Source organism: Taeniopygia guttata, chromosome 2 (genome assembly GCF_048771995.1).
Source record: "Taeniopygia guttata chromosome 2, bTaeGut7.mat, whole genome shotgun sequence".
NCBI lineage: Eukaryota > Metazoa > Chordata > Aves > Passeriformes > Estrildidae > Taeniopygia > Taeniopygia guttata.
In genome coordinates this window covers 76312888-76338897 of record NC_133026.1, presented here as the reverse complement: position 1 = coordinate 76338897, position 26010 = coordinate 76312888, and the positions used below count along the sequence as shown (strand labels likewise).

General features: G+C 40.2%; 1 long non-coding RNA gene across 11 annotated transcripts in view; it reads left to right on the top strand.

The window, feature by feature from the left end:
* Window positions 1-26010, top strand: part of LOC115493798 (uncharacterized) — a 251267-nt gene that overhangs the window by 126705 nt on the left and 98552 nt on the right. For 8 of the 11 annotated variants that reach the window (XR_012053981.1, XR_012053980.1, XR_012053982.1 and 5 more), the window contains one exon: window positions 11298-11388. The exons of the other annotated variants lie outside the window; for them this stretch is intronic. This is a non-coding gene — a long non-coding RNA (uncharacterized lncRNA). The remainder of the gene's footprint in view (window positions 1-11297; window positions 11389-26010) is intronic. 11 annotated transcript variants of the gene reach the window in all.

Sequence of the window (26010 nt, the reverse complement as noted above, 5' to 3'; positions counted from 1 at the left end):
TTACCTAGTTTCTTTCACCTTGTTTATAAATACGACATTAAGTGAACACAAGCTACTGCAAAACACTCGTTGTCAGAACATGAAAAAAAATATTGCAGTTTAAAGAACTGCATAAACAGACCCAGCTTAAAAATATTGGGTTTGAAATCCTTGCACTTTCTTAAAATTATACTATGTGTAAGAAAATAACTGTGCATTTAATAGAAAATGGCCAGACATGCTGAAGAAATCAGAATTCCAACCTTTAAAGTAAGAAGCTGAGGCTGTTCTGCTGTTTATGCCTTCTATTTCAAAGTCCATAATCACACTGGTAAATTGGTGCTTTCATGTACAAGGTTTTAGGAAAAGAGTGGGAGCATGACATCTGAAAATTAATTCCTGAACATTTCTGGTATGACTTTATAAAATGTAGTAAGCTAGACTAATAAAATAATTCTTTAGGAAACAAACAGCTTAAAATTTTTCACTTTGAAGACTCTGGATGAGCTATCTCCAATTAAATCCACTGACCAATTAAAATATGATCATTCAGCTTTATAATGTGACATTTCAGACACTTTGTTTTCTTTTTCTTCTGATTCTTCTTTTAGAAATAAAATAATGAAGATTAGCTATTCAGGGAGAGTAAAAATGCAATAAAATAGTATTTTTTTCAGTGTCATCTGCATCAAATCAACTTAATGAAGCCACAGGACACTTTTTAGTCTCTCCTGAATTTCTGCCTTTGTTGTGCCTGCCAACACCTGGAAACTGTCATTCACTTTTGTACACCTTTTCTTCATTGCAACCAAGATAGACTTTTTTTGCCTATTATTTTTTCATTTTAAAAGCAATTAATATGAAGAGTAAGTTTACTTTGTATTTTAAGAGTAAAAATTAAATTCAAGATTTTGGTAGGGGGTCTCTGCTGTTAATATATGTTTTGGACTTTTCATGAACATGCAGGGACCTCAGCCAATCAGTACATACACAAACAGACCCAGCCCCTGTTATGAAGAGCTTACAGCTGCAGCTGACAGCAGGCAGACACTGAAGACTAACAGTGAAAGAAAGGGCTTGTGGAAGGAGTTGTGAAATGATCTTTGCTAACACAAGCACAGCCCTGATTGCTCAGAAATAGTGAAACAACAGCAGCAGTTCTCATTTGTCAGACATTTCCACAGAAAGTCTTTTCTGGAGCATATCCAATCTTGTCTGGTTAAGCTGTCTGTAGGAGTCATGTGCTGTTTCTGACTTGCCCACTGAAAGGCTGTTCCTAGAAGCTGTCCTGTGTTGTACATCTTCCTTGACTCACCTTTGGACTGAGCTGCAGCCCTCAGCCTCTTCTAGTTCAGACCTGGATCTAGAAGACTTGCTTTGGCCTTTGCCATGCCCACTTGTCCCCCACTGCCTCCTGGGGAGCAGGATGAGATTGAAGGACCATGATGCCTGCATATAAGTGCCGTTTTGCAAGTAATTTTTTTTAGCAGAATCATTTTGCATTATCTAATTGCAATCAAGCAACCAGTCACTAATCGGTGTTTCTTAATCTGTTTTACATTCTGTCAAGCAGAGACAGTGCTTTAGGATGAGCTGCAAGGTCCTTTTGTCAAGCTAGTAAAGGTTATCTGAGGACATAGAGCAGACACTTTCATAGCTTTTAACCATAAGCTTTTTAAATCATAGCTTTTTTCATTTGCTTATTTGAATATAACAGCAAGACTCACTTTGAGCACAATAGCACAGTACAGGTGGATGTATTATGAAAGTAACCACAGTACTCAAGTTCTAATGCCTCTAGAATTGTTGCACTCACAACCCTCATAGAAGTTGTTTGAATAGTTGCACTCATAGAAGTTGTTTGATTTAACTTGGTTTTATTATTTGCCAACTACTTCCAAATATCTCCTTTTTATTACTTATTTTTTCTGCTGGTTGCTCAGATACTAGTGTGCTGCTGCTTTCTTTTCTAGTTGCTAGTCACAGTATGTAACTAACCTCCTGAGAAGGATTCACTTGCAAATTTGATTCATTGTGGAGGACTACATCATGAACAGGCATCTTGAAAACCTGAAAAGTTCCTTTCTCTTTTAATCTTGCAACTGGGTACTCTGGTTTGTTTTTGTGAAACTGCCTTTTGCAGGGATCCTTTCACAGCAGATGTAAAATTCCTTCCATGAATTTTACCTTGAGGATTTGTGTTTCTTGTGTTGAACATCATAGTCTAATAGATCTGAATTATCAAATCCTTTTGGAATTGCTGAAGTTTTTCTTGCTGACCAAGAATCAGATTATCTCTGCCTTTATGCATTTAACTTGTCCTGTGTCATTATTACAGCATTTTCTATTGTGCTGGAAAAGTAAATGGGGATAAGTACAATATTGTGGGGTTTCCTTCTCCCCTCCAAAAACACAGCATTTCTGCTTGTTTTATCCAAATGTCCACAAACTCCAAAAGGAAAAGTGAGCATAAACTTTAGTTAAGTAGCCTTGCACACTCTCTGGCCCAGTTTGCTGGTCTACCAGCATCTTCTGCTCTGTACAAACATTTCTTCCTCTAAATAAGTGTGCTCACACTTTGGGGCTTTTGTTTAATCGGGTTGCTTTGGTTTTTTAAAAGACTTTTTATCCCAGTTCAGCTATACGAATACTGTGTGAGCATAAAAGATCCACATCGTTCTTGTTGTGGTTGTTGGTTTTTTGTTTGGTTTTGTTTTGTTTAGTTTGACTGTGGGGTTTTTTGGGGGATTTTTTTTGGTTTGGTTTGGTTTTTTTTGTTTGTTTTTAACACTGCAGTTTTGGGTCACCTTTCAGCCTAGTCCCTCAGGCACTTCTGGCAGCAGCCTGAGTTGCCTAGTCTGGCTGCCTCTGGCCAGTGTATTGCATTCAGTTTGTAAACTTCTTCAGCACTCTTCACAGGGCTCTGTCTTTTAAGAGGTATGATTCAGCCACAATTCTGTCACTCTGCTTTATAACATTTGCCTAGACTGGACCTGTGTCTCTTCAGGTGGCCTGTCTCCAGCTACACTGCAAGAAAATGAAAAGGACTGAAGGCAACTGAGCACACGAATCATTTTCCAGAGTAAACAGCCAGGCCAAAGTACTCTTTCTAACCAAGCAGAACTTACTCAAAAAAAGTCCTAGTCACAAAAGCATTATTTTTCTGCAGCAAAATCTTTTGCCCTACTGTTTGATGAGCTAGCGGTAGCAATCTGTGTATGTTCACACTACTTCTACCCAGGCTCTTCTTGGAGTGCATAAGTAATGAATCACTGAGTTTTCTTTTGTATCAGGGGAAAAAAACTGGATCAAGTCACTGCCCCATAGTGTAGGCTTTTGGTTTTCTTTTTTGTTTTTTTTTTTTTCCACTTAAGCTTGTATAAGTTTCATTAATCTACCTGAACTATTATAAATACCTGACTTCCTCGTAGTTTGTCACTTAGCAAAAGCAAGGAAAAGAAAAGTTATTTTATAACCCTTTGAAGACATTATTTGAAGCACTGTAAAGTCAATTTAAACTCCATATTAACTTTTAAGTTAAAAAATTTATGGCAGAAAAAAAATCCCCTTCTTAAATAAAATTATATGAAATATGAAATCTTAAACATAATGAGTAAAATTTGACTTACAATAAAAGTACACAAGTCCCAAGGAGGAAATAAAATATGTCAATGGCAAAATATTACTTATGATCCAAAAGTTGAATGGGTAATTCTTCAATAGTCTATTTTTCTCTCTATTTTATCTGTTAATCTGTGTTAAACACTGCAGAAGAAATTATTAGATTTTTCAAAAGTTATTGGTATCTTAAACACTGAACTATCTGCAATCTTCAGAAACATAAATGTTATAGGCCTCTGCAATAATTTGTCACCTTTATCTTACACATCTTCCTAAAGCAGAGAGAATATAAAGGGCTCGGTTCTGTTTGCTAAACACAGGCATTTAGAGAAATCCAGGGATATCCAAGACATCCACATTACAGTAAAAGAACTAAGATATGCCTGTCTGGACATGTAATTCTTGCCTTGGATATTTTAAAGTGCATTAAATATATAAGAATAACAGAAACTCAGTTCCAAAAGTCCTTTTATTTCAGCTGCCAACCTGAAAAATACTTATGGCACAGTTTTAGTGGAGCAATTTGAATTGTATCGGCCCCTATTTGTTCTCATGTCAGTTTCTGATGGTGCTTTTTGCAGGTATAGTTACTAAGAGCCAGATCCTCAAATCTTTCAGGTGGGCATCCAAATGTGGCACTCATGGTCATGCTGGCCTCTGAGCTGGACCTCAGCTGCCCCTTTAACTCAGCAGACTGAAGGAAGTAGTTTTTAGGACCCTATTTAAAGAGCCACTTGAACCCAGAAGCATCTAAGATCTGCAGGCTGGGCTTTGTGCGACTTAGCAAAAAATGGCTTCACTGAGTCTCTGCCCAGCTGGTGAGCCCTTCCTGAACCACATGCCTAAGTTCTGCCAGGATGTGAGGAACGCTCTTCCCTGTTTGCAAAAGCACATTTCTTAAGTCTTCTCAGAAATCCTCACAAAAGAAAGTTATTGTCATAGCCCTGAGGGTACCACCAACTCTGACCATTCCTGCCCATCCTCTGGGGCTTTCCACACTTCCCACAGCCCAGGACCCCATGCCAGCCCCCAGAGCCATCAGCCCCTGTCCCAGGGATGCCCAGCCCTAGTCTCCATCTCCCCAAGACTCTGGGCTCCGCCAAACCAAGCGACAGCCTTTCTGGCTTGCCCTTGGACCTGGCTTATAGCTGCGGACCTGCACAGCTGCGTCCAAAGTGTCCCTGCTTCCCCAGAGTCCTGTCTCTTGCTGTGCCCTGACAGATACACAGTAAAACAGAGCATCTTATCCCCTTTGTGGGATAAGATGCTCAAATAGTATTTGTTCTAATGTTAGGAGGTTTTTCTTTGTTGGTTTCCTGATTTCACCCACCTTGACAATTGTTCAGCTCAAGACAATAATTACCTATTTTCTTTCCATATAAATGACATCTAGAAAAATAAGACTACTGCTATGTCCACAGTAAATGTTCATAAAGCTGGAGCCTTCCATATGTTAAAATGAAGTGATTTCTGATGTGGTTGTGCCCAATCTCATTAGTTGAAACACCAACCTTTTTATAGTAAGTGTTAGTTCAGAAATAATTAAATAATGGAGGAGTGTGTGTGTACATTGAAGTGGGATCTAAACATAAATTTCTAATTCTTTACAAAGGATACATTGAAGCGTGTATTGTTCAAGCACCGAGTTGCCCTGTGAGAAGTGTGAGCATGAAAGAAATAGCCTTTTTCAGTCATCCAGTAAAAGACCTGATCACTTTTACTTTCCATTTTAAAGGGAGTATCTTTGGGCCTAGGTCTGTGAAACACAAAGATACTTCTCTACAGTTCAAAATAATATCTATTTTGTAAAAATCAGTGGAATATAAGACATGCACATGTCCTTAATGACTCCTATTGATTGGCTGCTCAGTGTGCTGCCTTTCTGTGCCTTCCTTTTGGAGTTTTAGTTCCCTCTTTATATAGGGAGACTGGGCCCCTGGGTATAAGATGCTGTGAAGCCTTGCACTGGAGGCATCATTGATGAAATGTCAGGTGATGTGAAATGATACTGTGATATTTAAGTTCCACCTGTAGATTTTGCTGATGATGGCACACACTGTCCTTTCTGAGACCTAAGGAGGCCCACTGAGCACCTGAGTGAGCCTCACATGTTGTATTGTAGTCTAAACATTAGGTAGTATACATGCCAAAACAGCTTAATTTAGGTTGTCCAAGTCGTGCGCTCTCAGACAGCCTCATTTCAGCTTGTCTAATTAAAAAATTGAATAATCCTTGATTCAATAATTCCCTAAACAAATTTTTATGAAAGTCAAATAATTGGTGGAGGAGGACCAGACACTAAAAACACCATGTTAGTCAAGAGTGTGGAGATAATTACTTCACAGACTTTGCACTTGTGTCTGGCTATCGACAGGCATAGAGATGATGCAGTTTGAGACTTTTAGTAAGATACAATTCTGTGCTTTAATTAAAATGTTTACTGGGTAGAGATTTATCCACTGTGTAGCAATGGAGAAAATTTGCACAAATGGCAGTAAAACCTGATGTAGTACCCCTATCAGTATGAGCTATAGGATGTTCAAGACTCGGGACAAACAGGGGTCAGAGGCCACTGGAGGTAAGAGGTATCCGTGCTGCATCACACAGAGCACAGGCTCCTTCAGATGCTGAGAACTAAGGAAGGATGGGGCAGGAAGGATTGCAATGTATGCAGCTTGCACATCCTGCTTGCCTGCATGCTTGGTGCTTGTGTAAGTCATTGTGAGATTGCAATTAGTTGCAATTATCTGGGCTTGTTACAAACAATATTTTTGGTTTTGTTTGGTTGCTTTTTTTTTTTTTTTTTTTTTTCATTTTATATGTAGCCATTCTGCAGAGGGAGATGTCAAATTTCTCCAATAGATTTTTCTCTGAGGGTTGTAAACTGTGTTTGATCAGGAATCATTTGGAGCCTGTCAGCTCCGTGATCCCTGGATGTTGGTTCTGTCTTAGTTTTTGTTTTTTTAATCTTTCTCTGTTTCTTGCCTACTTCTCTCAGGCTTCCAGAGTGCACTCAGAGAAACTAACAGCTGAATGACAAAGGACATTCAGGGCAGAGTGCATCTTGAGGGAGAGTGAGGAGGACTGATCAAGCTTGATACAGAGGGATGCTTCCTTTTGCAGAATGCACATTGAGAGATGTATTTTCCTCCGAGAGATGTTGGATTCAAAGAGTTATTTTAAGCTAGCAAATATGCTTGTATAACTAAACTCTAACATTTTCCTTGCAATAGTAACAATTTGTTCTAAAACGCAAAACTGCTCTTGAGCATACTAGTCTTTTTGTGCTGAAGCTGTTAAAAGGCAAACTGCAGCAGCAACTGCTTTCATGTTAATGACTGCTACATGGAAGGACTTAATTTTGTGACTCATAAATATCATTAAACTCTAATTTACAAACATGATCCTTTCAAGATATAAAGTAGCCAATCAGGCCAAAGCAATTAGACTTCTTGCATTTTGTGTTTTTAGTATAAATTCATTATTTCTCTCTGCATATTCTCAATCTTAGGGCTGCCATTAGACTGTATTAATGAGAACATGACACTGAGCCAATCTTAGCAACAGCAGCTGTACCAACAAAATGCTCTCCTGAGGAATATTGATTTTCTTTTTTGGATGTACTTAAACAAAGGCTGGTATTGCAGACATCTTAACCTCTGTGTGTGCTTTAGTCTTCTGAACATTACTGCATCTTTGCCTTTATTTATGAGAGAGAATTATTCTACACTTTGACAGAGATGCATAGCTGTAATTGCTTAACTTATAGTCAGCACATGCAGATGAGCAGGATTAACCATTTTTAAAAAATATGCTTTTCTAAACAGACTAGTTCAATAATTACATTTTTGATTTTAATAGAATATAACATAATATGAAGCCGTGGTGGAAAAGAATGGCAAGCATGGAACATAGACTATTACTGACTTCTTGGTAGTGAAAATTAGTCTTTTTCTCATTAAAAATATGTGTCATTTTAGTAAATGCTTCAGGGAAGAGACCAAAATGGCTGCTTGGGATTCTCGGTGCTTGCTGCAGGAGACAGTCTGTGAATTTTGCTTCTGTTTAAAGATTGCTGCAGAGCTAGGCAGATACAGCAGGACAACAATTCATAACTCATCTCAAAAATGCACTTCATGCATTTGTCTTCCTTACATTTTTAACACTCCTTCCTCTGCTCACAGTGTTGCATGTACTGTTCCGCTTGATAACAATTCCATGAGATTCAAAAGTGTCTTGATTGCCAATGTGAATTGTCTGCTCTTCAAAAGCCTGATATATTTCTACACAGGTATTGACAAGTAAGATTTGTAAGTGAATTACTCAATGAATGAATAGCAGTTCTGGAGATACTCTGAAGGATATAGCAGCATCAAGTAGGGAGCACTTAGGTGTGCACACAATGATAGTTTTTACTAAAACTTGAGAAAAAGTTGGTGCTTCTTGTTCAAATGAAAGAAGAGCAAAGTGCAAACTCAATATGTGAAGCAAAGATCGAATTGAGAAGTGTCTGCCAAAGCAAACATCCAGAGTGACAATCTTGGGCTACATTTCATAGTTGTACAGAGGACATTCTTGTTGAATTTCATGCTGAGTTGCTGTTGTCCAAAAAGACCTGCTTGAGTTCTGTGGCAGCAGTTTAAATAGATGGTCAGCAGGAATGCCACCGCTAGAGGGAGGACATGAAGAAAGCTGTGGTATCTGCCAGATACCCTGGACAAGATAGATATGGAGAAGAGAGTGCAGAACAAGTGTATCTGCCACTGGTTAAAGTTAAGTGTTCAGGACTTCAGCACAGGTGACGCAGATTCAAAGGGGTCACTCAAGTGATGGAAGATCTCAGTAAGGTTCATGGTGGATGCTGCTAATTTGGTATCTTTGCTTTTTATTTTGTTAAATAATGTTTGTTTCTACCCAAAAGCTATGGTAAATTGCTGGGAAGGAGATTGAGAGTTTTTCCAGTTTGCTTCTTGCTGGATTGCATGGAGCCTTTTTGAGGAAAAGAGCGACTAACCGTCCAAAAGGAGCAAATGTGCATAGCTGAAGGGCACTTTTGCTGAGAGTGAAGTAGGGCAGGCAAAGCATGTGCAAGACGACAAAGAACCAGGAGCCTGTAGCAGAGCAGACAGAATAAGACAGCTGGGAAAAATAGGAAGCAGAAGAAGCCAGGCCCCAGGGGTCATGAGATTTTTTTCCCCAACAGACCCAAAGGGAGGATGTGAAAACTTCAGTACTGTGCAAATCTTAGTCTCACCCAAAATGCAGCTGAGTTATTGAACTAGGATCAGGCCTAGAGCCAAAGGGTCTTACTACAAGGACACAGTGGATTGGTGGGGGGGGCACTTGCTCTGAGAAATAGGTGCTGACAGACCCACCTCAGGGCACTGGCAAACTTGGGGTCCCTTCACGGCTATGCAGTCCTAATCCTAGCAGGCTTGCTTCTGCTTCAGAAGGATCAGGATATCAGATAAGGAAACAGAACATTAATTTTATTAAGGTTCTATGTGCATGTTACTGGACTTGCCAGTTGTTACTAATTTGAGCGTATGATTACTTAGATTTGATGTGAAACATGATAGCTTTTTTCTTATTCTTCTTCATGTGTCTCCTTTCAGAGTTTCTTCTGCATAACACTCTCAATCTCTTATCAGTACATTATAGATATATCTATTTAAAATAGAGGGTCAGGATTGAATTTTAAATAGTTGCCTTCTGGGGATTATTTGAGTCCGGGCCCATTTTTATTTTCTTTAAATATCAGGGCATGTTTTAACACCACTGTGCATTCATTTAGTAACAGAAGTTTATTATTCTGCAAATTAAAAACTGAAAGTATATGATAATTTTATAAATTATTTTCTTAATTAATAGAATACTATCTTTGACATTAGATATTTAATTGTCAAGAATATGCTTATTTTGCAAGAGCCTTATGAATTTTTTTCCAGAAAAATACTTAAAATTTTCAACACATTCCTCCTCTTTGTCTTTGGAGCAATCTACAGTAGAAAGTTGTGTGATGTCTCATATTTTCCTGCCTGTTTGATAGCAGAATAGCTTTATGAAACTCTTTCTTTACAGTTTTCAATGCATGATTTTCAGCAGTTACCCCAATTTCAGTTTAGTTATTTGCTCTGTGAGCAACACAAGTGACTAAATGTAGTGCACACATAATTTTCAGTTTTGAGAATGGTGTAATGAGATGGGTCTATTAAGAAGATAAATAAGATGAACACAAGTGGGAGTAAGAATAGCTGGTGGCTTTATGACAGTTCATCAATTTGAAATAAAGTCCTATGAATTACAGAGATGAATTTGCACTAATTTTAAAGACACACAATACATGCTTACCAGCCCATTTACCCAGATATTTGTGCAATAAACCCCTCAAATTAAACAAAACCTCCAAAAGAAAAAAAACTTATGAGATCACTTTTTGCCCCCAACAATTAAGCAGGTAATAAACTGATCAGTGGATGAGTTTAGCATGACATAATGACATGCCCTAGGCACTACTAAATAAATGCAGTGATTAATGGATGTTGTACTTTCCAATCAAGAAGCTCTGGGCCCCAGCTCTGCTCATATGTTGAACCCAGAGGTAGACATGATGCATGGCAGTGACATCTGAGACACCCTGTCTACATCATGTTTTGTTAAAATGCATATTCTTTGTTGGTTTATCCACATTTCCACATTACAAACCAGGCTTAACTGGGAAAGACTAAAAACTCTTTGCCATGCTGCATGAATTAATATTTTCATAAAGTTAAAGATCCTAAAATATTCTAATTACTAGTCTTCCCTGTGCTACAAAATTTTAGGTCTTTTTATTCTCCCTGCTTACAAGTGAGATGTGTCTATACAAGACCAATCTTCTAAACCCAAGGGGTATACTTGAGTACTCTGAAGTAGTTACTACACATTTTTGAGGACATCCCATGTCACAACAGTGGGAGCATTGGCTGAAATATGTTCCACTCTTTGCTCATGATAAAGTTCCTGATCAAACCATTTCTGTACCTGTAATCTGTACTCTCCAAGAAATCAATACTTTTCATTAAAGGAAAGTCATTAATTCATTTTATATAGAGGACTTCTGAAATGTGTCATAGGGTTTTACCTGAAGAAAATTAAAATGTGTGATTTGCATCCCTTTAAGATGTCTGTGTATCCAGCTTTCTAGTCCTGTGATTGACTTTTTGGGCAACTCTGAGAACTGATACTGTTAGTTATTTCACTGATATAATTGTGTCTGTTACAGCCTTCAGCTTCTCCACCATTTAAAGCATACAGTAAAATATTTAAGAAAATTATATTGAATAGAGCACTGTGATGTTTTTATTTTCATTAGAGTACTGTGTGCTCTGAAGGATATTTTGGATACTTCTACAGATCAAAAGCATGAACTCTGCAGTAACTCTCATTTTACTTTGAAAAATGTGAATTAATCTCATGAAAATTTGAAAGGGTTGTCTGTTCTGGAGACTATGTATATAGATAATCAACTCTCTGTATCACTCTACAATCGGTTAATATTTTCTCTTCTTTCTTTTCCTAATCCTTCTTGTTCTCCATTCAAATATAGCCTATTCGCCTGTGAATTATCTCCATTCTGTAGGCTAGAAACTGCTTGCTTCTTGTCCCCTTAAAACTGCATGCATCTATAAATATTTATTTCTATTTCTGTCCTTCAGAGTTTCCACACTGGACCAGATATGCATGAATGGCCCATTTTAGAGAGCTACCAGCATCTGCTCCAGAAGACAGGAATCCCTCAGCACACAGGTCATCTGCTCTTCTCCTCCCTATTAAAACTTTGCAGGCCCTTTCTAGTAGTTAGGAAGGGGCATCAGTTCGGAAGGAAAATCTGAAAACCCTTTCTAACTTTCACATATTCACATATACTCACTCTAGTAATGTGTATATATATATATAAGCAAGTGTGTATACATATAAGTAACTCAAGTATGTTACTCCTGTTCCATCTCTTGCAAAAATACATGTTATGTTTCTAGTATATAATGTCAAAGCTATAGAGAAGCACATGGAATTATTTTTAGACTTTTAATGACGTATATATTTTTAGACCTGTAATGACAAGAGTTATTTCCTTTTTCAGAGGAAAATACCATTGATCATCTTCAAATAAAGCTCAAAGCTTCCTTCCCAGGGCTAATCAATTTATTGAGTTGTTATTACTTTTATCTGTCAAACATGTTCTTACCTCCAACCATAGGTCTTCTGTCATAAACATCATCCCATAGTGAATACACCTAAAGATGACTGTGGGTGCCTCTGGACAGAAGATATATTTCTATCTGGGGCATTAGTGAAACACCAATTCCTACATTTTCTACTAGTTTATAGATAATCTGATTTTGTATGCTATTCTTTGTAGTTTCTATATTAATAGTATTTCTTTTATAAATGTTTGGCTGCAGAGAAGGGAGGAAACCTGCTTAGAAGGATCTGTGATTACTTTGTCTATGGGGGGGACATTGAGTACTTTCAGGAAGAGCTTTTGAGATGGCAGGCAAAGTGGGAGGAATGAGAGTTGAGCAATGAAAAAAATATGCAGATAGATACATGGGAAAAAATTGCCAAGTCACAAAAGTACATTCATGTTTCTGAAAACAGTATTAAAAATATTGCTGAGAAGTCACTCACTTTCTACCTCTTGTGAGTTGTAGATTACTGGATATTTTTCAAGTTTGTTTTTTGGTGTGCTTGTTTATTTGGGATTTTTATGGTAGATATTTTTTCTTTGATAAGGGATGTTACAGTGCGCTTGGGCTATGCTTTCTCCTTTTCCAGGGACCCCTGTGACTGGGATCTGATAAGTGTGGTCCCCTCCTTCCTGCCCCGATGGGGTTGGAAGCCAGAAAGCCCTCCCTGTCCTGAGCCTAGATAAGGCCCTGTCCCTTCCTGGTTCTCTCTCTTTTCCCCTTCATCTCATGGAATAAACAGCTGGACAACTACATTGAGGAATTGGAGCCTCTTTTGAATCTTTGCCCAACTCCTGACGTGCCTTCCCTCAAGGTCCTGTATATCGGGGCTAGCCTGGTGATTTGAGGGGTTGAGAGGGATAGGCATGTCAAAGGGAGTAATTTAAAACACTAGAAACAGGTTGCTGTCTAGAATCTTCAACTGCCTCTACTTTTCTTCAGTCATCCTTTTCTTTGGTCATTCTTTCCAATCCTTACCCCAAGTGCATAGATTGGAAAATATAATAGAGTGCTACAACTTTTTTGATCCTTTGTTTTGTGCAATTATATTTCTTTATATGCGGGATTTCTTATAGAGTGATTGAGGCCTTGGAAGAAATATATATGTGTAAGAGGAGTCTAAGGTTTTGGACCTGAGTATGTAACTTCTGTTGCCTTTATAAAAGACAACGGTGACCCGGTTCTAAGAGGCAGCACGGCGGCCCGGCCTGTCCGGACCACTCGGGCTAACGACAAAACACGCTGGCACCAATTTGGTGGACGGTCGAAAGCCTTTATTATCTTATCTCATGGGTTTAAATAGTCTTGGGGGTCTTTGCTACGTCAGGGGGGGTTGGTAGGGTCTCTAGGGTTAGTCGGGAGTGGAAAACTACTGGGTTAGGTGTGGTCACATGCTTTGGGGTTAATAGATAACGTGAAGCAGGGAGAAGGGGGAAGGGTCTCTCTTTCTGTCACATCCCGTGATCTTCCGTTCGCCTGTCCCTACTACTACATCTCCCCTCCCCTTATCATATATAAAATGAGGTAGTCGTAGATATAGGCACTGGAGTGAGGTACAAACTTGTGACTTGTTAAGGAAAGGGTGGTTTGGTAAACCTGAGTAATTTTTTCAAGGCAAGTCTTGAAGGCTTTTGCGACTGACTGTGTTCGCAGTTTTTGGTTTACAGCATTTGTTGGTGGCCTATGAACAAAATGTTTGCCCTTTCTAGACGGGCCTGAACAAACGAGACTAGTTTGTTCAGCAGGCATGGTCCTATGGTAATAGCTAAAAGCAGTATTGCCAGAGGACCTGCCAGGGCGGAAATTAAAGTGGTGAGCCAAGGTGATTGATTGAACCAGGATTCAAACCAGCTCTGTTGGGTTTCCCTGTCTCTCTTTCTCTGAGCCAGTCTATCTCGGAGTTCTGCCATGGAGTCTTTAACAACTCCCGTATGATCTGCATAAAAGCAGCATTCCTCTTTCAGGGCTGCACACAGTCCTCCTTGTTGCATGAACAAGAGGTCCAGTCCTCGCCTATTTTGTAAAACTACTTCTGAAAGCTAAGAGACTGATTTCTCTAGATAGGAGATGGATTTCTCAATCCTCTGCAGGTCTTCGTCGATGGTCATTTGTAGCTGAGAGAGTCCGTGCTGCTGGGTTGTGATGGCTGAGACACCCGTGGCTGTGCCAGCTGCTCCCAGGCCAAGCAGCATTGCGATGGTTATACCTGTGATTATTTCTCTTTTTTGGAGTCTGTCAGGTTCCTCGAGAAGATGGTATATCTCTTCGTCTGAGTGATACAGGACCCTAGGGACAATCAGAACTTGGACACAGAAATCGATAGAGTCATTAAATTTGGCAAGGAACACACAAGGACTCACTCTGGATCGCTGGCAAACCTACATCCCAGATGCAGATGGGACCACCCACTTATTGGTTTTTCTGTTGGGCTTGACAACTTTAGTGCAGAAGTTGCCTTTCTGCTTTGCTAAGGTTGCATTTCCAAAACATCTGCCCTGTCCTGTGATTTGACTCAGGGTGATTCCTCTGCGGGGAGTGTCCCATCTGCACTGGTGGGGGGCACTGGCTGTGGAGTAACTGAAGGGGGTGTCTAAAGCAATGCCTTCGTAGAAAGGGGGTTTAACATTATAGCAAAGCTAACAGGGGTTAGTCAGTCCCGTTCACTGGGGGGAGTTCTTTGCATTGCCAGTGTCGGGGCCACAGTGCTTGGGGAAACATCGGGCAGTCTGCTCTTGTGTCTGCACAAAGCTGGAGCCCTATTACGTGAGGGTCCTGACTGCCATAAAGGCGGCATGTCCCCCACACCCTCAGGGGCTCTTTCCCTATTTTCATGGCCAGGGCCACCCAGGGGTCCCGTTCTGGGGCGTCCCCTGCTGACCCTGTGGCACAGGCGCTGCTTGCGGTGGTAGTGGGTACGAAGGTGCCGCGGGCTGTGTTTGGAAACTCTGCAATTGTGTCGCCGGTGGGGGTATGAGGTATAAGGGCTCCCCGCCCCACTGGGGGTTGGCATAGATGGGCCGCCTTGTATTTGCGGTGGGAGGAGGCTGAGTGCGGTCCGCACGCTCCCTCACCCGTCCCATTTCCCTGAGGCCGGGACCCGCACTCCTTGGCGAGACGCCCTTTTCTCCCGCAGCCCCAAAAGGATATTTTTCCCCAGCTGGTAAACTGGGCTGTTTCGTATTGTGACCGCTTTTCGGTGCGGCTTAGAGCTTTACTTGGTTTTGTCTTAAATCGCGTTGGCTCTGTTTTCTCCGTCTCGGAGTTCCGGCCGGCTCCCGTCGGCTCTTCCGAGCCGGCGGAGCTGCTGCCGGGCTCCGAGTCGGAAGTCGAATGCCAGCGCATTTCCGGGGCTCGATGCCTTTTTGTCCGGCTCCGAGCTCGCTCCTCCCCGCGGGGGTGGTGCCGCTCCCGCCCCCCCGGCTTGCCCTGCCTCCTGCAGGGGGAGGTCTCTCCCTTATATGGTAACGGCGTCAGGCGCGTCTGCTGATTGGCTCCGTGCTCTCTGCCGCCCTCCTCCTCTTTCTCCCACGCACGCGCATTCCTGAAATCGCACGCCTCCCGGCTTTTCGCGCCGAGACCGCCCGCGCCCCGCCCCTCTCCTTGGCGGCCAGCGCCATTTTCAAAGGGCTGAGGTGGCGGTGTGGGTAGGGTCTCCACCCGAGCCGCGGTTTCTGCGACTCTGGCTTCCCCTGCCAGCTCCTGCCAGAAGCACTCTGTGCGCCGCTGTACCTCCGGCAAAGAGCCGCGGACCGCCGGCGGTGGGACGGACCGTGAAGTCGCAGTTTTTCGGGGGGTTTTTGCAGCGGGAGTTGGGCTCTGATCTGAGGAGGGGTTGACGCGCCGGGCCCCCCCGGGTCTCCGTTCCTGGGCGGATCGCCCTCAGGGACGGTCTGCACTTCCGCCCCCACCCCGAGCCCGGGTCTAACTAATAAACACGCAAGCGCCGCGCTCCACGTCTCCTGCTCTTCTATTGCTCTGCGCGGGGCTTTCTCTACTTTGCCCCACGCTTTAAGGTTCTTGTCACTGCCTGAGGATTTCGTTTCCTCGGCCAGCATGGCTGTGCACTTTTCCCATATTCCCGGATGCATAGCATCCACTGGGCATTCGGTCGCCCCAAGCTCAAGCAGCCTTGCTATGGCAAGATAAAAGTCCTTGAGCTTACACTTGATACTCCATTGCTTATAACTCATACTTACGACCCTGGCGATGCTGTCCATGACGCTCGCGGGTCCTGGGACGTCTCCCTGCGCCAAGATACGGTCTGACCGCTCCGGCCGCTGCTCCTGTCCAGGTGTACCCGTTACCCAAGCGAATCTTCCCAGGTTTCGGCACCAGATATGTTGCCTTTATAAAAGACAACGGTGACCCGGTTCTAAGAGGCAGCACGGCGGCCCGGCCTGTCCGGACCACTCGGGCTAACGACAAAACACGCTGGCACCAATTTGGTGGACGGTCGAAAGCCTTTATTATCTTATCTCATGGGTTTAAATAGTCTTGGGGGTCTTTGCTACGTCAGGGGGGGTTGGTAGGGTCTCTAGGGTTAGTCGGGAGTGGAAAACTACTGGGTTAGGTGTGGTCACATGCTTTGGGGTTAATAGATAACGTGAAGCAGGGAGAAGGGGGAAGGGTCTCTCTTTCCATCACATCCCGTGATCGTCCCTACTACTACAAACTTCTAAGAAATGAAGGAGTAGCTACATATCTTGTTATTAAAAATATGAAGAATAGCCTTGCTCAGTTGATAATTCTAACATTAAACTCACATGAGGTTTTAAAAAAACCCATTGCTTCATAATTTGAACTTGCACTTTGAAAGCAATATGACTGAGAAATTCTGTATGGATATATATATACTTAAAGCATATATGTATGAATTTACACTTTCCTGTGTAACTTTCAAGGGCAGAGAAACATTTATTCTGAATATTGAACCAATAGGTTGTCTCAACTCAAAGAAGGAATAAAAGAATTCCTGTACATAATTGCCTACTCTCTTTTTGTATGGCCTCAAGGTTTAAGCACTTATATATGTAAAGAAAAATACTTGAATATTAATACTTATTAATGAATTAAATGTTGTTGTTCATGACCAAAAAGGGCAGATCTCAGTATATGCACAACATTTATCTGTACTGAATTTCTCCAACACTGATCTGCAGATAAACAGAGGTGTTTTATCTCTTAAAAAGACATATATGGTTAAATTGAAGATATATTTCTCATTGGCAGTTTTAAATAATTAATTATGGAAAAAAACATACAAATATATAAAACTAACTTCTGATTTAAATTAGTTTTGCTTTTTATTATTTTGGATTCAGAAGTTTCTTAGCTGCCTCTGCTTTCTTTTTATTAACCTATTTATCTACTGTAGTTCAGTTGCCTATCAAATTTCATGAAGAAAATATTCTTAAAGGCTAAATTTCTACAGCTACTTTTATATTTCCAACTCCTAATTTCAAAACAGAAAAGTGATTTTGTTTGGTTTCATTTGGTCATATTCAGTGGGGATACATATAATCAAATCGGTTGTCATTATCATAAATGTGGAGCTCTTCCTTATTTTTTCTTTGTTCTTTTTCCATCTTCCTTGTCCTTTGGGTTTATTACTTAAATATTTTTGTCTCTTTCACTGTCTTAAGTTTTTTATTTGGTTCCTTTCATTGTTATTTCATTCCTTATTTTTATCCATCTTTATACAATATATGATCTCCTTCATTACCTTCTGAACGATCTACCTTTTATTTCAGACAGCTTTTGTTTTCCTACCTCTTTTTGACTGCTGCTTGACAGAGACTGCCATGACCATTTAATGCTCTCTTCAGCTGGCACTTGACCGTGGCAGCACCGATGCCGAACCACCATATGTGAGAGAGATTCTAGCTAGGCTAAGATTGTCAGCTGTTATTTTCCTCATCATCCTAACAGCTTTCCAGAATTACCCTTTCATCTAGCTAGTTCCAAAATGTTTGGGCTGAAGTGCTTTCTAGAGCTTTGAATGCACAGCCTTAAACGAATGCACGGCTTCTTTACTTTTATTTCTCAAAGAGAAAGAAAAGAGGAGCTAAAACTGAGAAGACTACAGACCTACCCTTTTTATGATTTTTTTTTTTGTTTGCTTGCAAGGAGATGGTACTGAGACTTGGGCAAGGTCTGGGAGTCTTGTCTGTTTGTTGCTATTTCTCCTTGGGACTCAACCAAGGAATCTGACAAAGCTGTGGTTTTAGCAAGTCTGTTGCATGTGTTGGAAGAGAGATATTTCAAATGCTGTCAGCATTCAGAACTTATTCCAAAAGTTGGACAGAATATTTGAGCCACCATTTTAAATGAAAACTTCATCGTTCATAGCTCAGCTCTATACCATGTTTGACATAAGTTTTTTGTTTGACTAGTAGAAGGCAGTATTTTCTCCAGATAATCTGAATTCAGATTGAAATTTTAGAGGAAACAGCAGCAATCCCAGAATTGAGTTAAATATTCAAACTCAGCCAATTAAACAAAAATACCTGTAGGGCATACTGGCACATAACTTATTTTGTGTATAACAGGTTCATGAGTAAAATGTGTTTATGTAGTTTAACATCATTGTTTTTGATGGAGATAGGAAGTATAAGAATGAAGACAGATCAACTGGCTCACACAGAGAAAATTTCTACTTTCCACTGAAGTGGAAGTTGTTTATTGTTGCTTTTTTTACCTAGACTAATGTGTTTTTCCTATAGAGTGCTTTTTTTGGAAAATCAAACAACTGAAATTTCTTTTTCACCTAAACTGAAAATTATGATTTTATTTTGGAGAATACAAAAATATGTAAAGTCTTTGACAAGCCATCGAAGTGCAAAACAAGAGAAAACAACAAAAAATATCTAGTTGCTGAAATTGGTGATTTTGTTGGTATGTAGCCACAAATTGGCTTGTTCTCAATTTATATGCTATTTCCAAATCCTAGTTGATTTGAACCTTAAAGGAAGAAGGAAGCAAGGAAGAAGCAAGTCAAGGATGACATAGGAAACCATTGCACCATGCTAATCTTACACTACAGAACTTCTTTGTGAACTTTGAAAAAAAATCAGAACATAACACACTTTCTCCTTAAATAAAAAGTTTGTTTTCTTGCTTTTCACTTCACAATGCAAAAAAAAAAAAAAAACAAAAAAACCCACGTTTAATTTAAGTAATAAAGTGATAAAGAAGATAAACAAAGACTAATGTTGAGCTCACTAAAATGGAGGGAAATCATGCTGGATTTTCTCCTAATACATCACAATCAAGGGCTAGGTATGGAGTGCTTATCAGTATCTCCAAGTTTAGTTGGAATCTCTATTTATAAATGATCTTTTGAATAGGGTCATTGTTCTAGGCTTTTTCAATATATTGAAATGTATGGTTACTGGTGTCGTTTCTGTATTCAAAGCAATTTTGGAAGTCTCATAGATTTTAAATAAAAGGGAGTTAAAATAGCCACAGCCATCTTCACACCTATGTGCACTTGTCATTTAGTTGCTTGTAAGTGGTCTCTTGTTTACAAAGGATTTGAGATTACTGGTTGTGCTCTTAAGCAAGCCTGAAGTATATTTTAAGGCTCGTACATGTTTATTCTGCTTTTGGCTTTTGCTTTCTGCTGCTGATTTACAGGGGGTTGTCTACATGTCCCGATCACTGTGGAATCAGTGCAGAAAAGGAGTTCATAAGTGCAATGTATCATAAGTTCATGAGGGCAGTGTTAGACTAGATCCTTGAATGCCTCTGATTGATAATTAAGAGATAATAAGCAAATAGTTTTAACAGGTGAGTAGTTTAAATCATATAGCCATCTTTTAACTGGGCACTGTATTATCATTATTATAAAATATTTGCAACTAATCTCCACGTGCCTGTGCATTTTTACAGGAATTGCTGGTGAAATAAATTTGGCAAGACTGCTTGCAAAAAATCCCTTTGGACTTCAAATTTTATGGCATTTTTCTACTGCCCTTCTATTAAGGTCAAACAGATTTCTGATGTTGACCTCTGTGAAAGAAAGAGATCTGCCCTTTCATAAATCATTCCTGCCTCTGCTGAAATAGTCACATTTGGGAAAAAAAAGCTACCATATTCTTAGGCTCAAAGGGCACATGCTAATTTTGAGTAGAGGAATTCAAGCTAAAATAGGAATACAGAGATCTTTAGACTGGAAAGGGCAAGCCCAGAGGCAAATGAGAAGGCACGACTGCTAAAATTGTGGTATCAGTTTAACTAAAAGGAATTTCCATTTATATTTACTTGAATGCCTGTGCTGTAATGTCTGGTATTACAAGACATTTCATAAAAGGCTGCTGCTAAACTAAAAATTCTCTGTTAAAATTACTAGGAAGCAATATTTCTGTGATGAAATACATGCTAAAAATATTGAGAAGAATAAATCCATACCATTATTTTGGAAAATACCAAGCCTTTATCTTGGAAATTAACATTCACTGAAGAAAATGAGAGGCAAATGAAACTGTGAAAAATGTTTTGCAAATACACAATGATTACACATAAAATTCCTCTTCTGTTGAAGCAGATTTTGTTTTATCTACTTTGAAACAATGCTCAGCATAATTGTCAGTAATAAAATAGTATTTCCAATCTCAGCTCTTTAACACTCAGCTTCAGTGATAAGTAAAGTCCAAAATCTTAAAGTACTTTTTGAAGGGTTGCACAACTTGAAAGGTTTTTTTTAATGCTCAAATTAAAAATGGATCAATGAAGTGAAACAAAGCTATGAATTTCTCACATTTATAGCAATTTCACTTTTTTTCATTAATCAGATTTTAGGCAGACTTTTTTGATATTCCTGTTTCTTTTGTAGTTCCTTCCAATGACAGAAAATTTATAGGTCTACTATTATAATGTACACTTTGAAATCGATACCATTTAAGTGCCTTTTTTTGATCTACTTATCTTCCTTCCTCCTTCTATTGATTTCTAACCTGTCAGTGTTAAATATCCTCAGAAACAACCAAAACAATAAAAGACCAACAACAACAACAACAAAATCCCTCCCGCCCATCCCCCCAAAAAAGAAAACCACCAAACCCTATATGTTTTAGTAGCATTTCTGCCATTATGCTTCCTTTTGCAATTCTTAGTAGATATTTTTTCACTTCCTGCTCTAAGCCATAGTGGGATTTTACCATTTGCTATGTTTACTTTGGGGATGGCTATAACTCAAACTAAGACAACTTGCTTAATCTCTGTGTTATCAGTAAAAGCTGGTAGAATATTTTTAGGCACACTTTTTTTTGGAAACCATTACATTACACAAATATCCTACCAAATATTTAAGTACAGATATTTTCTAAGCATTTTTAAAGGTGAGCTCACATGAAGAATAATGCAAATTATGCCTTTCCAGAAACCAAAATATATCTCTCAAGAACAAAATAAGAACTTCTCTAGCTGAAGTTTAACTTTGTTGTTGCTTCTTAGGCAATTGAGGGGAAATGGGGATGGTCCTGCTAAGTTGTTTTCTTAGGGGAAGTTGAGTATGGTAGTGAGAGGAATTTATTTATGTTCTCTTTTCATAGGGAATGCTCACAGTGTTGGCTCTCTTGAACAGCTTCCTTGCTAAGGGGCCAGAGTTGTTTTTCAGTCTGTCCAGGATCACAGAATCTCTGCCTATACATCCCCCAGCTGCTGGTAACCCTTTGGTTTTCCATCTATACTTGTTTGAAATAAAATTTAGTTGGCTGCTGCTGCTAACCTGAGTTAACTAATTACTACCCTCTGCTTTTCATCAAAGCATTCTCAATGCATTTGATTTGATGCCTCCTTAATCCATCTCAGTGAAATGAATTTAGGGTATAGACTATTCAGAAAAATATTTATGCATGAGATTGGAGGGCAATAACCTCAAAGTGCATGTAAATGGCCCAGGGCTGTGAGCGGGAGAGGTAAACACTTAATCCAGATCAGTTTATAGCTGAGGAAAACATAAACTTTCTGGTTTTGTAAGGCTCCAAAAGTCATCTTAATCAATCTGTGAACCAAGGAAGCATCTATTTTCCCTGGGTTAATTAGCATTTGTTCAGACCTTCCCGTGTGGTTGGTCCAGTGACTGAACAATGGATTCTTTTGTTCCAGCTCTCCTCTTTACAAAGGAGGTTTAATTACTTCTCCCAGTTAACCAACATGACATTTAGATTTAGAGAAGTTTCCAATTGCCCACAGATCAAGGATAATCTTGCTGGCAGATACCATGAACCTTCAGCATAGGAATGCTTAATTGACTGGAATATATTATAGCTGAAATGGTGAGAATAGTGTAAGTTGGTTATATGGTATTCAGTCCCCTATGCCTGGTGAAGTGTTTAATAGCTGGAGAGTTAGAAGAGCTAGGTTTATTTTTGGCTGTGTGTTAAAATACAACTTCATGAAAAACTGTACCAGGACTTCTGGAGTTCTATGTGTACTGAGAATTAAAATTGCTGCTGTTGTGCATCATGGGCTAGATTTTAATTTTTGTGGTAGTGAAGTCATAAGCATTACATATTAAAGGCATATTTTTAGTGATGCACTAAAAGAATGCTGTGTCTACAATGAATTTTGTTTTTTTTTTTTCTTATAAATTAAAAAGAGGCAATAGTCCTAAACTCAAAATAATTGAGCTGTGTACTTTGATAGTGTATGTCATCATTCCTCTTCAAAACAGCTGGAGAAGACTTAACATTTCCTGCCCCCTGGTTTCCTAAAATTGCTTTCATAGTTTGCCAGCAGTGAAAGAAATGGATGAGACAAAGGAAATTCTAAAAGAACGGTAATATTTTACAGCCTCTCATCCTTGTGTAACGTCTTAACATGACTGAGATAATGATAACCATTTTGATCTTATTAGTAATCTGTACAAACAGCATTCAGGGTTTTAATTTTTTGTTAAATTATTGTGTATCCACAAGTATCAAAATAAGGAACAGTTAGATAACTGTGTCTTTGAAAGTAATGTCTTTAATAAAAACAGATTGTCTCTTTAATTATATTGGTCTAGTGCACATTTATTTGTGCTATCTGTAAAGGTACACATCAGATCTGAAAAGAAAATAAAATCCTTCTTCATAATTGCAATTCTGCTCATTTATCAGCAAAACTGAAAATAAGTAGAAGTCAGGATTTCATGGGACAAAAAACCCCCACCCGATATCAGTTGAAAACATTTTGAAAGGATCATTATTTTTAAGTGCTTACCTCGAACTCATGTTGCAACACTACCAAGAGGAAAGAATAGTGTGATAGCACTGTTTCTATCATAAATTAGTATCCAGTCTGCAGCTGTGTAGCTCATTAAAAACTGTGTCATTTAGGGATATTTTGAAAACACAGAGGTTCATTAAAGTGACTGGCAGTGTATTGTTGTCAAACAGACATGCAATTATTTTCATAATATTGCCATCAATTGGATGGGAGAAATTACACGATGAACTGAGAAGCTGTTTTATATCCTTTTGAGATTTTCCAGCCAATTTTTCCTTTATTTAGGCCAGCCATCACCCATCTCTGAATATGAGGACTCAGAGTGTTTACTGGGAATATCTGTGAGTACTAATTGCAACTTCTTCACTCCAGCTTCTGAGGCCTACAATATTTTCCTCCTGCTTTCATACTGCCAATCTACAGCAATTTACATTGCTGTGTCCCAGTGACAGAGATTAGCTTCTGACTGTCCATTAAAAATCTGACAACATCATTTCTTGACATCCACATTACTGTCCAGAGATGTCCTCTTGTCATGCTTGGGTTGTTGGGGATTACTAAAGGTGGGAATCTCGTTTCTTCCCTCCATGGCAGTGACAAAGCACACACACCTAACTCACATAGCCAAATTCTATGGCTGCAGTTCACACTGTCCATGTATTTTAGTTCTACACTAATGTGATTATTTTCAAGAGTCAGTAAATTCCAAGATTGAGTAAAGCTTGTTAAATCTGCTCAGGTCTCAACTACAGCTGCCTGAGCTGCTGCTACCCACTTGGCAGTGGATATGTGTATGTGCAGTTTGTGTGTGTGTCTTGAAGGCAAGTCCTCTTCTGTGGCTTTTCCAGGGCTTCCATTGCTGGCCAGCTTCTGCCTCTGATCACTGAGGAAGCTGGGGTGTACTTTATGCACCTTTGCTTCTTTCTTTTCCTTCTCATTATAAACTGTGACCCACAGTAAACAAAACTTCAAGTGACATCCAACCAAGTTCTGCTTTTCAAGGTTTAGGAAGCACTTGTATCTAAAGAGGTTGGGGTGGGTCAGAGGTAGGTACAAAAGCTGCTGCTCCTCATAAGACTTGTTTTGTCCCTCGCCAGCTTCATTGTCTTTCTTTGGATGAACTCTAGCTCCCGTTTTTTGCGGCAAAGAGCCCAGAACTGAACACAAGATTCAATGTACAGCCTCACCAGCGCTGAGTATAGGGGGATGATCACTACCCTGATCCTGCTGGCCACACTGTTGCTGATACTACATTCACCACCACCCTCTTGGCTCAACTATCCAGCCAGTTTTTGTCCAGTGAATAGAAGAGCCATACAAACCACAGGAAGTCAGTTTTTCCAGGAGAATACTGTGCAAAATAGTGCCAAAATCTTTACTAAAGTCAAAATCATATATTTAATGTTCAATTCTGTTTGTAGATGTTTGACAGCCTTAATGAGCAGCTATTTGTAGTGTTGATGTTGTAGAAAATATACAAAATAATCCAGAAAGCCTCATCTATTTTGGTTAAAATAATTTGTCACTTCTATGTATACAAATTGGCTAAGGTTTTACTAGTGAAAGTACTAGCATTCATTTCCTGCCTTTGTATTTTTTTGTCACTTTGTAAGATGCTTTATGGGATTGGGACCTGGGAGGAATACAAGTTACCCATTTATCAAGTGCTGTGCATTTTAGAGAAAGAAGTGTGTGTGAGGAGTGAGGGGACAGAGAGAGAAAGTGGTTAGGTGGAAGAATATCACCCATCTGAGGGTCCCAATGATGTGTCATTGCTCCCATCCATATGGTCTTCTTGGTGGTGAGGATCCCTTGACATAGCCGCGCCATGCCACCATGCGCCGCCACACGCCAAAGAGTATAGAATTCATGGATAAAGATACGTTTCGGACCAGGTGGGAACGCCTATGTTCCTTTGTTTCAGGGAGTCAGTTTGACACTGTCCCTTGTAGTGTTGCAAAGGAAAGTGTCAAACTGACTCCCTGAAAGGGAGACATGTGGGCGTTCCCACCTCTTGCATCACACTGCAGTGCTCTGGTGCAGGGTCTGGGGACCACTTTGGGGGGCCCTTTGATGGGCTGTGTCACCCCCTCTGCTGATAAGCTTCCCCTGGGAGAAGGGCCCCTCAGCTGGGCTCCTCTGCACAGGGAAAGATGGGCGGCCACTGCCTCTGACCTGAGGTTTTCCAACACATCCCCAAAGCCTCCCCTGTTGCCATGCGAGACTGGCTCCTGGTGGGTGCCTGCGGGAGCACGGCAGGAGGAAGGGACAGATGGCACCACTTTTCCCCTTTGGTTCTGCGAGGCTCAGTTCTAGCGCAGGAACAGACGAAATAGCGACATGGGGCTTGGGTGAAAACACGTGTTTATTGTAGAAGCGTGTTCCGGGCACCAACCGGGGGTTGGTTATACCCCATGCTGGGGGCGGAGGGGGGGGAAACATAAGCCGTGGCCAATAGGATGGGATGGGAGGCAGGGGCAGGGAAACGCCAGAGACCCCGGGGAGGCAGAAGCGGCGATGGGAAAGGCTGGGGGGGGACAGGGACAGACCGCGTGGTGAGGGAGAAGGCGGGGGGGGGGAAGGGACCGCACCGCGGTGCGAGGGGGAGTGATAAGGGAGCAAAGGATCAGGACAAAGGACTGCGGGGGGAGGGGAGAGGGGGAATGGGGGAGGGGGGAAGAAGAGAAAATTACAAATCCCGCAACTCAAGTTTTTGAATTTACATAAAGAAAAGGGAGTTCTGAGGTAAAAACAAATTAGCAACGTTACAAATTACTGAGAAAATGTAACTCGAGAGACATCAGAAAGTGATATACCAATCATGAATGGGGCAAAAATCTTTTCCACATTACAATTTAAGATAAAGGGTACAAAATTATCATAAACACATTCTTTATCGAGGATGAAAGCAGGATTCATGACGCTATGATTGTGGTTTCCAAATTCTAGCAGAGCAGAAGCAGGCAGCGAA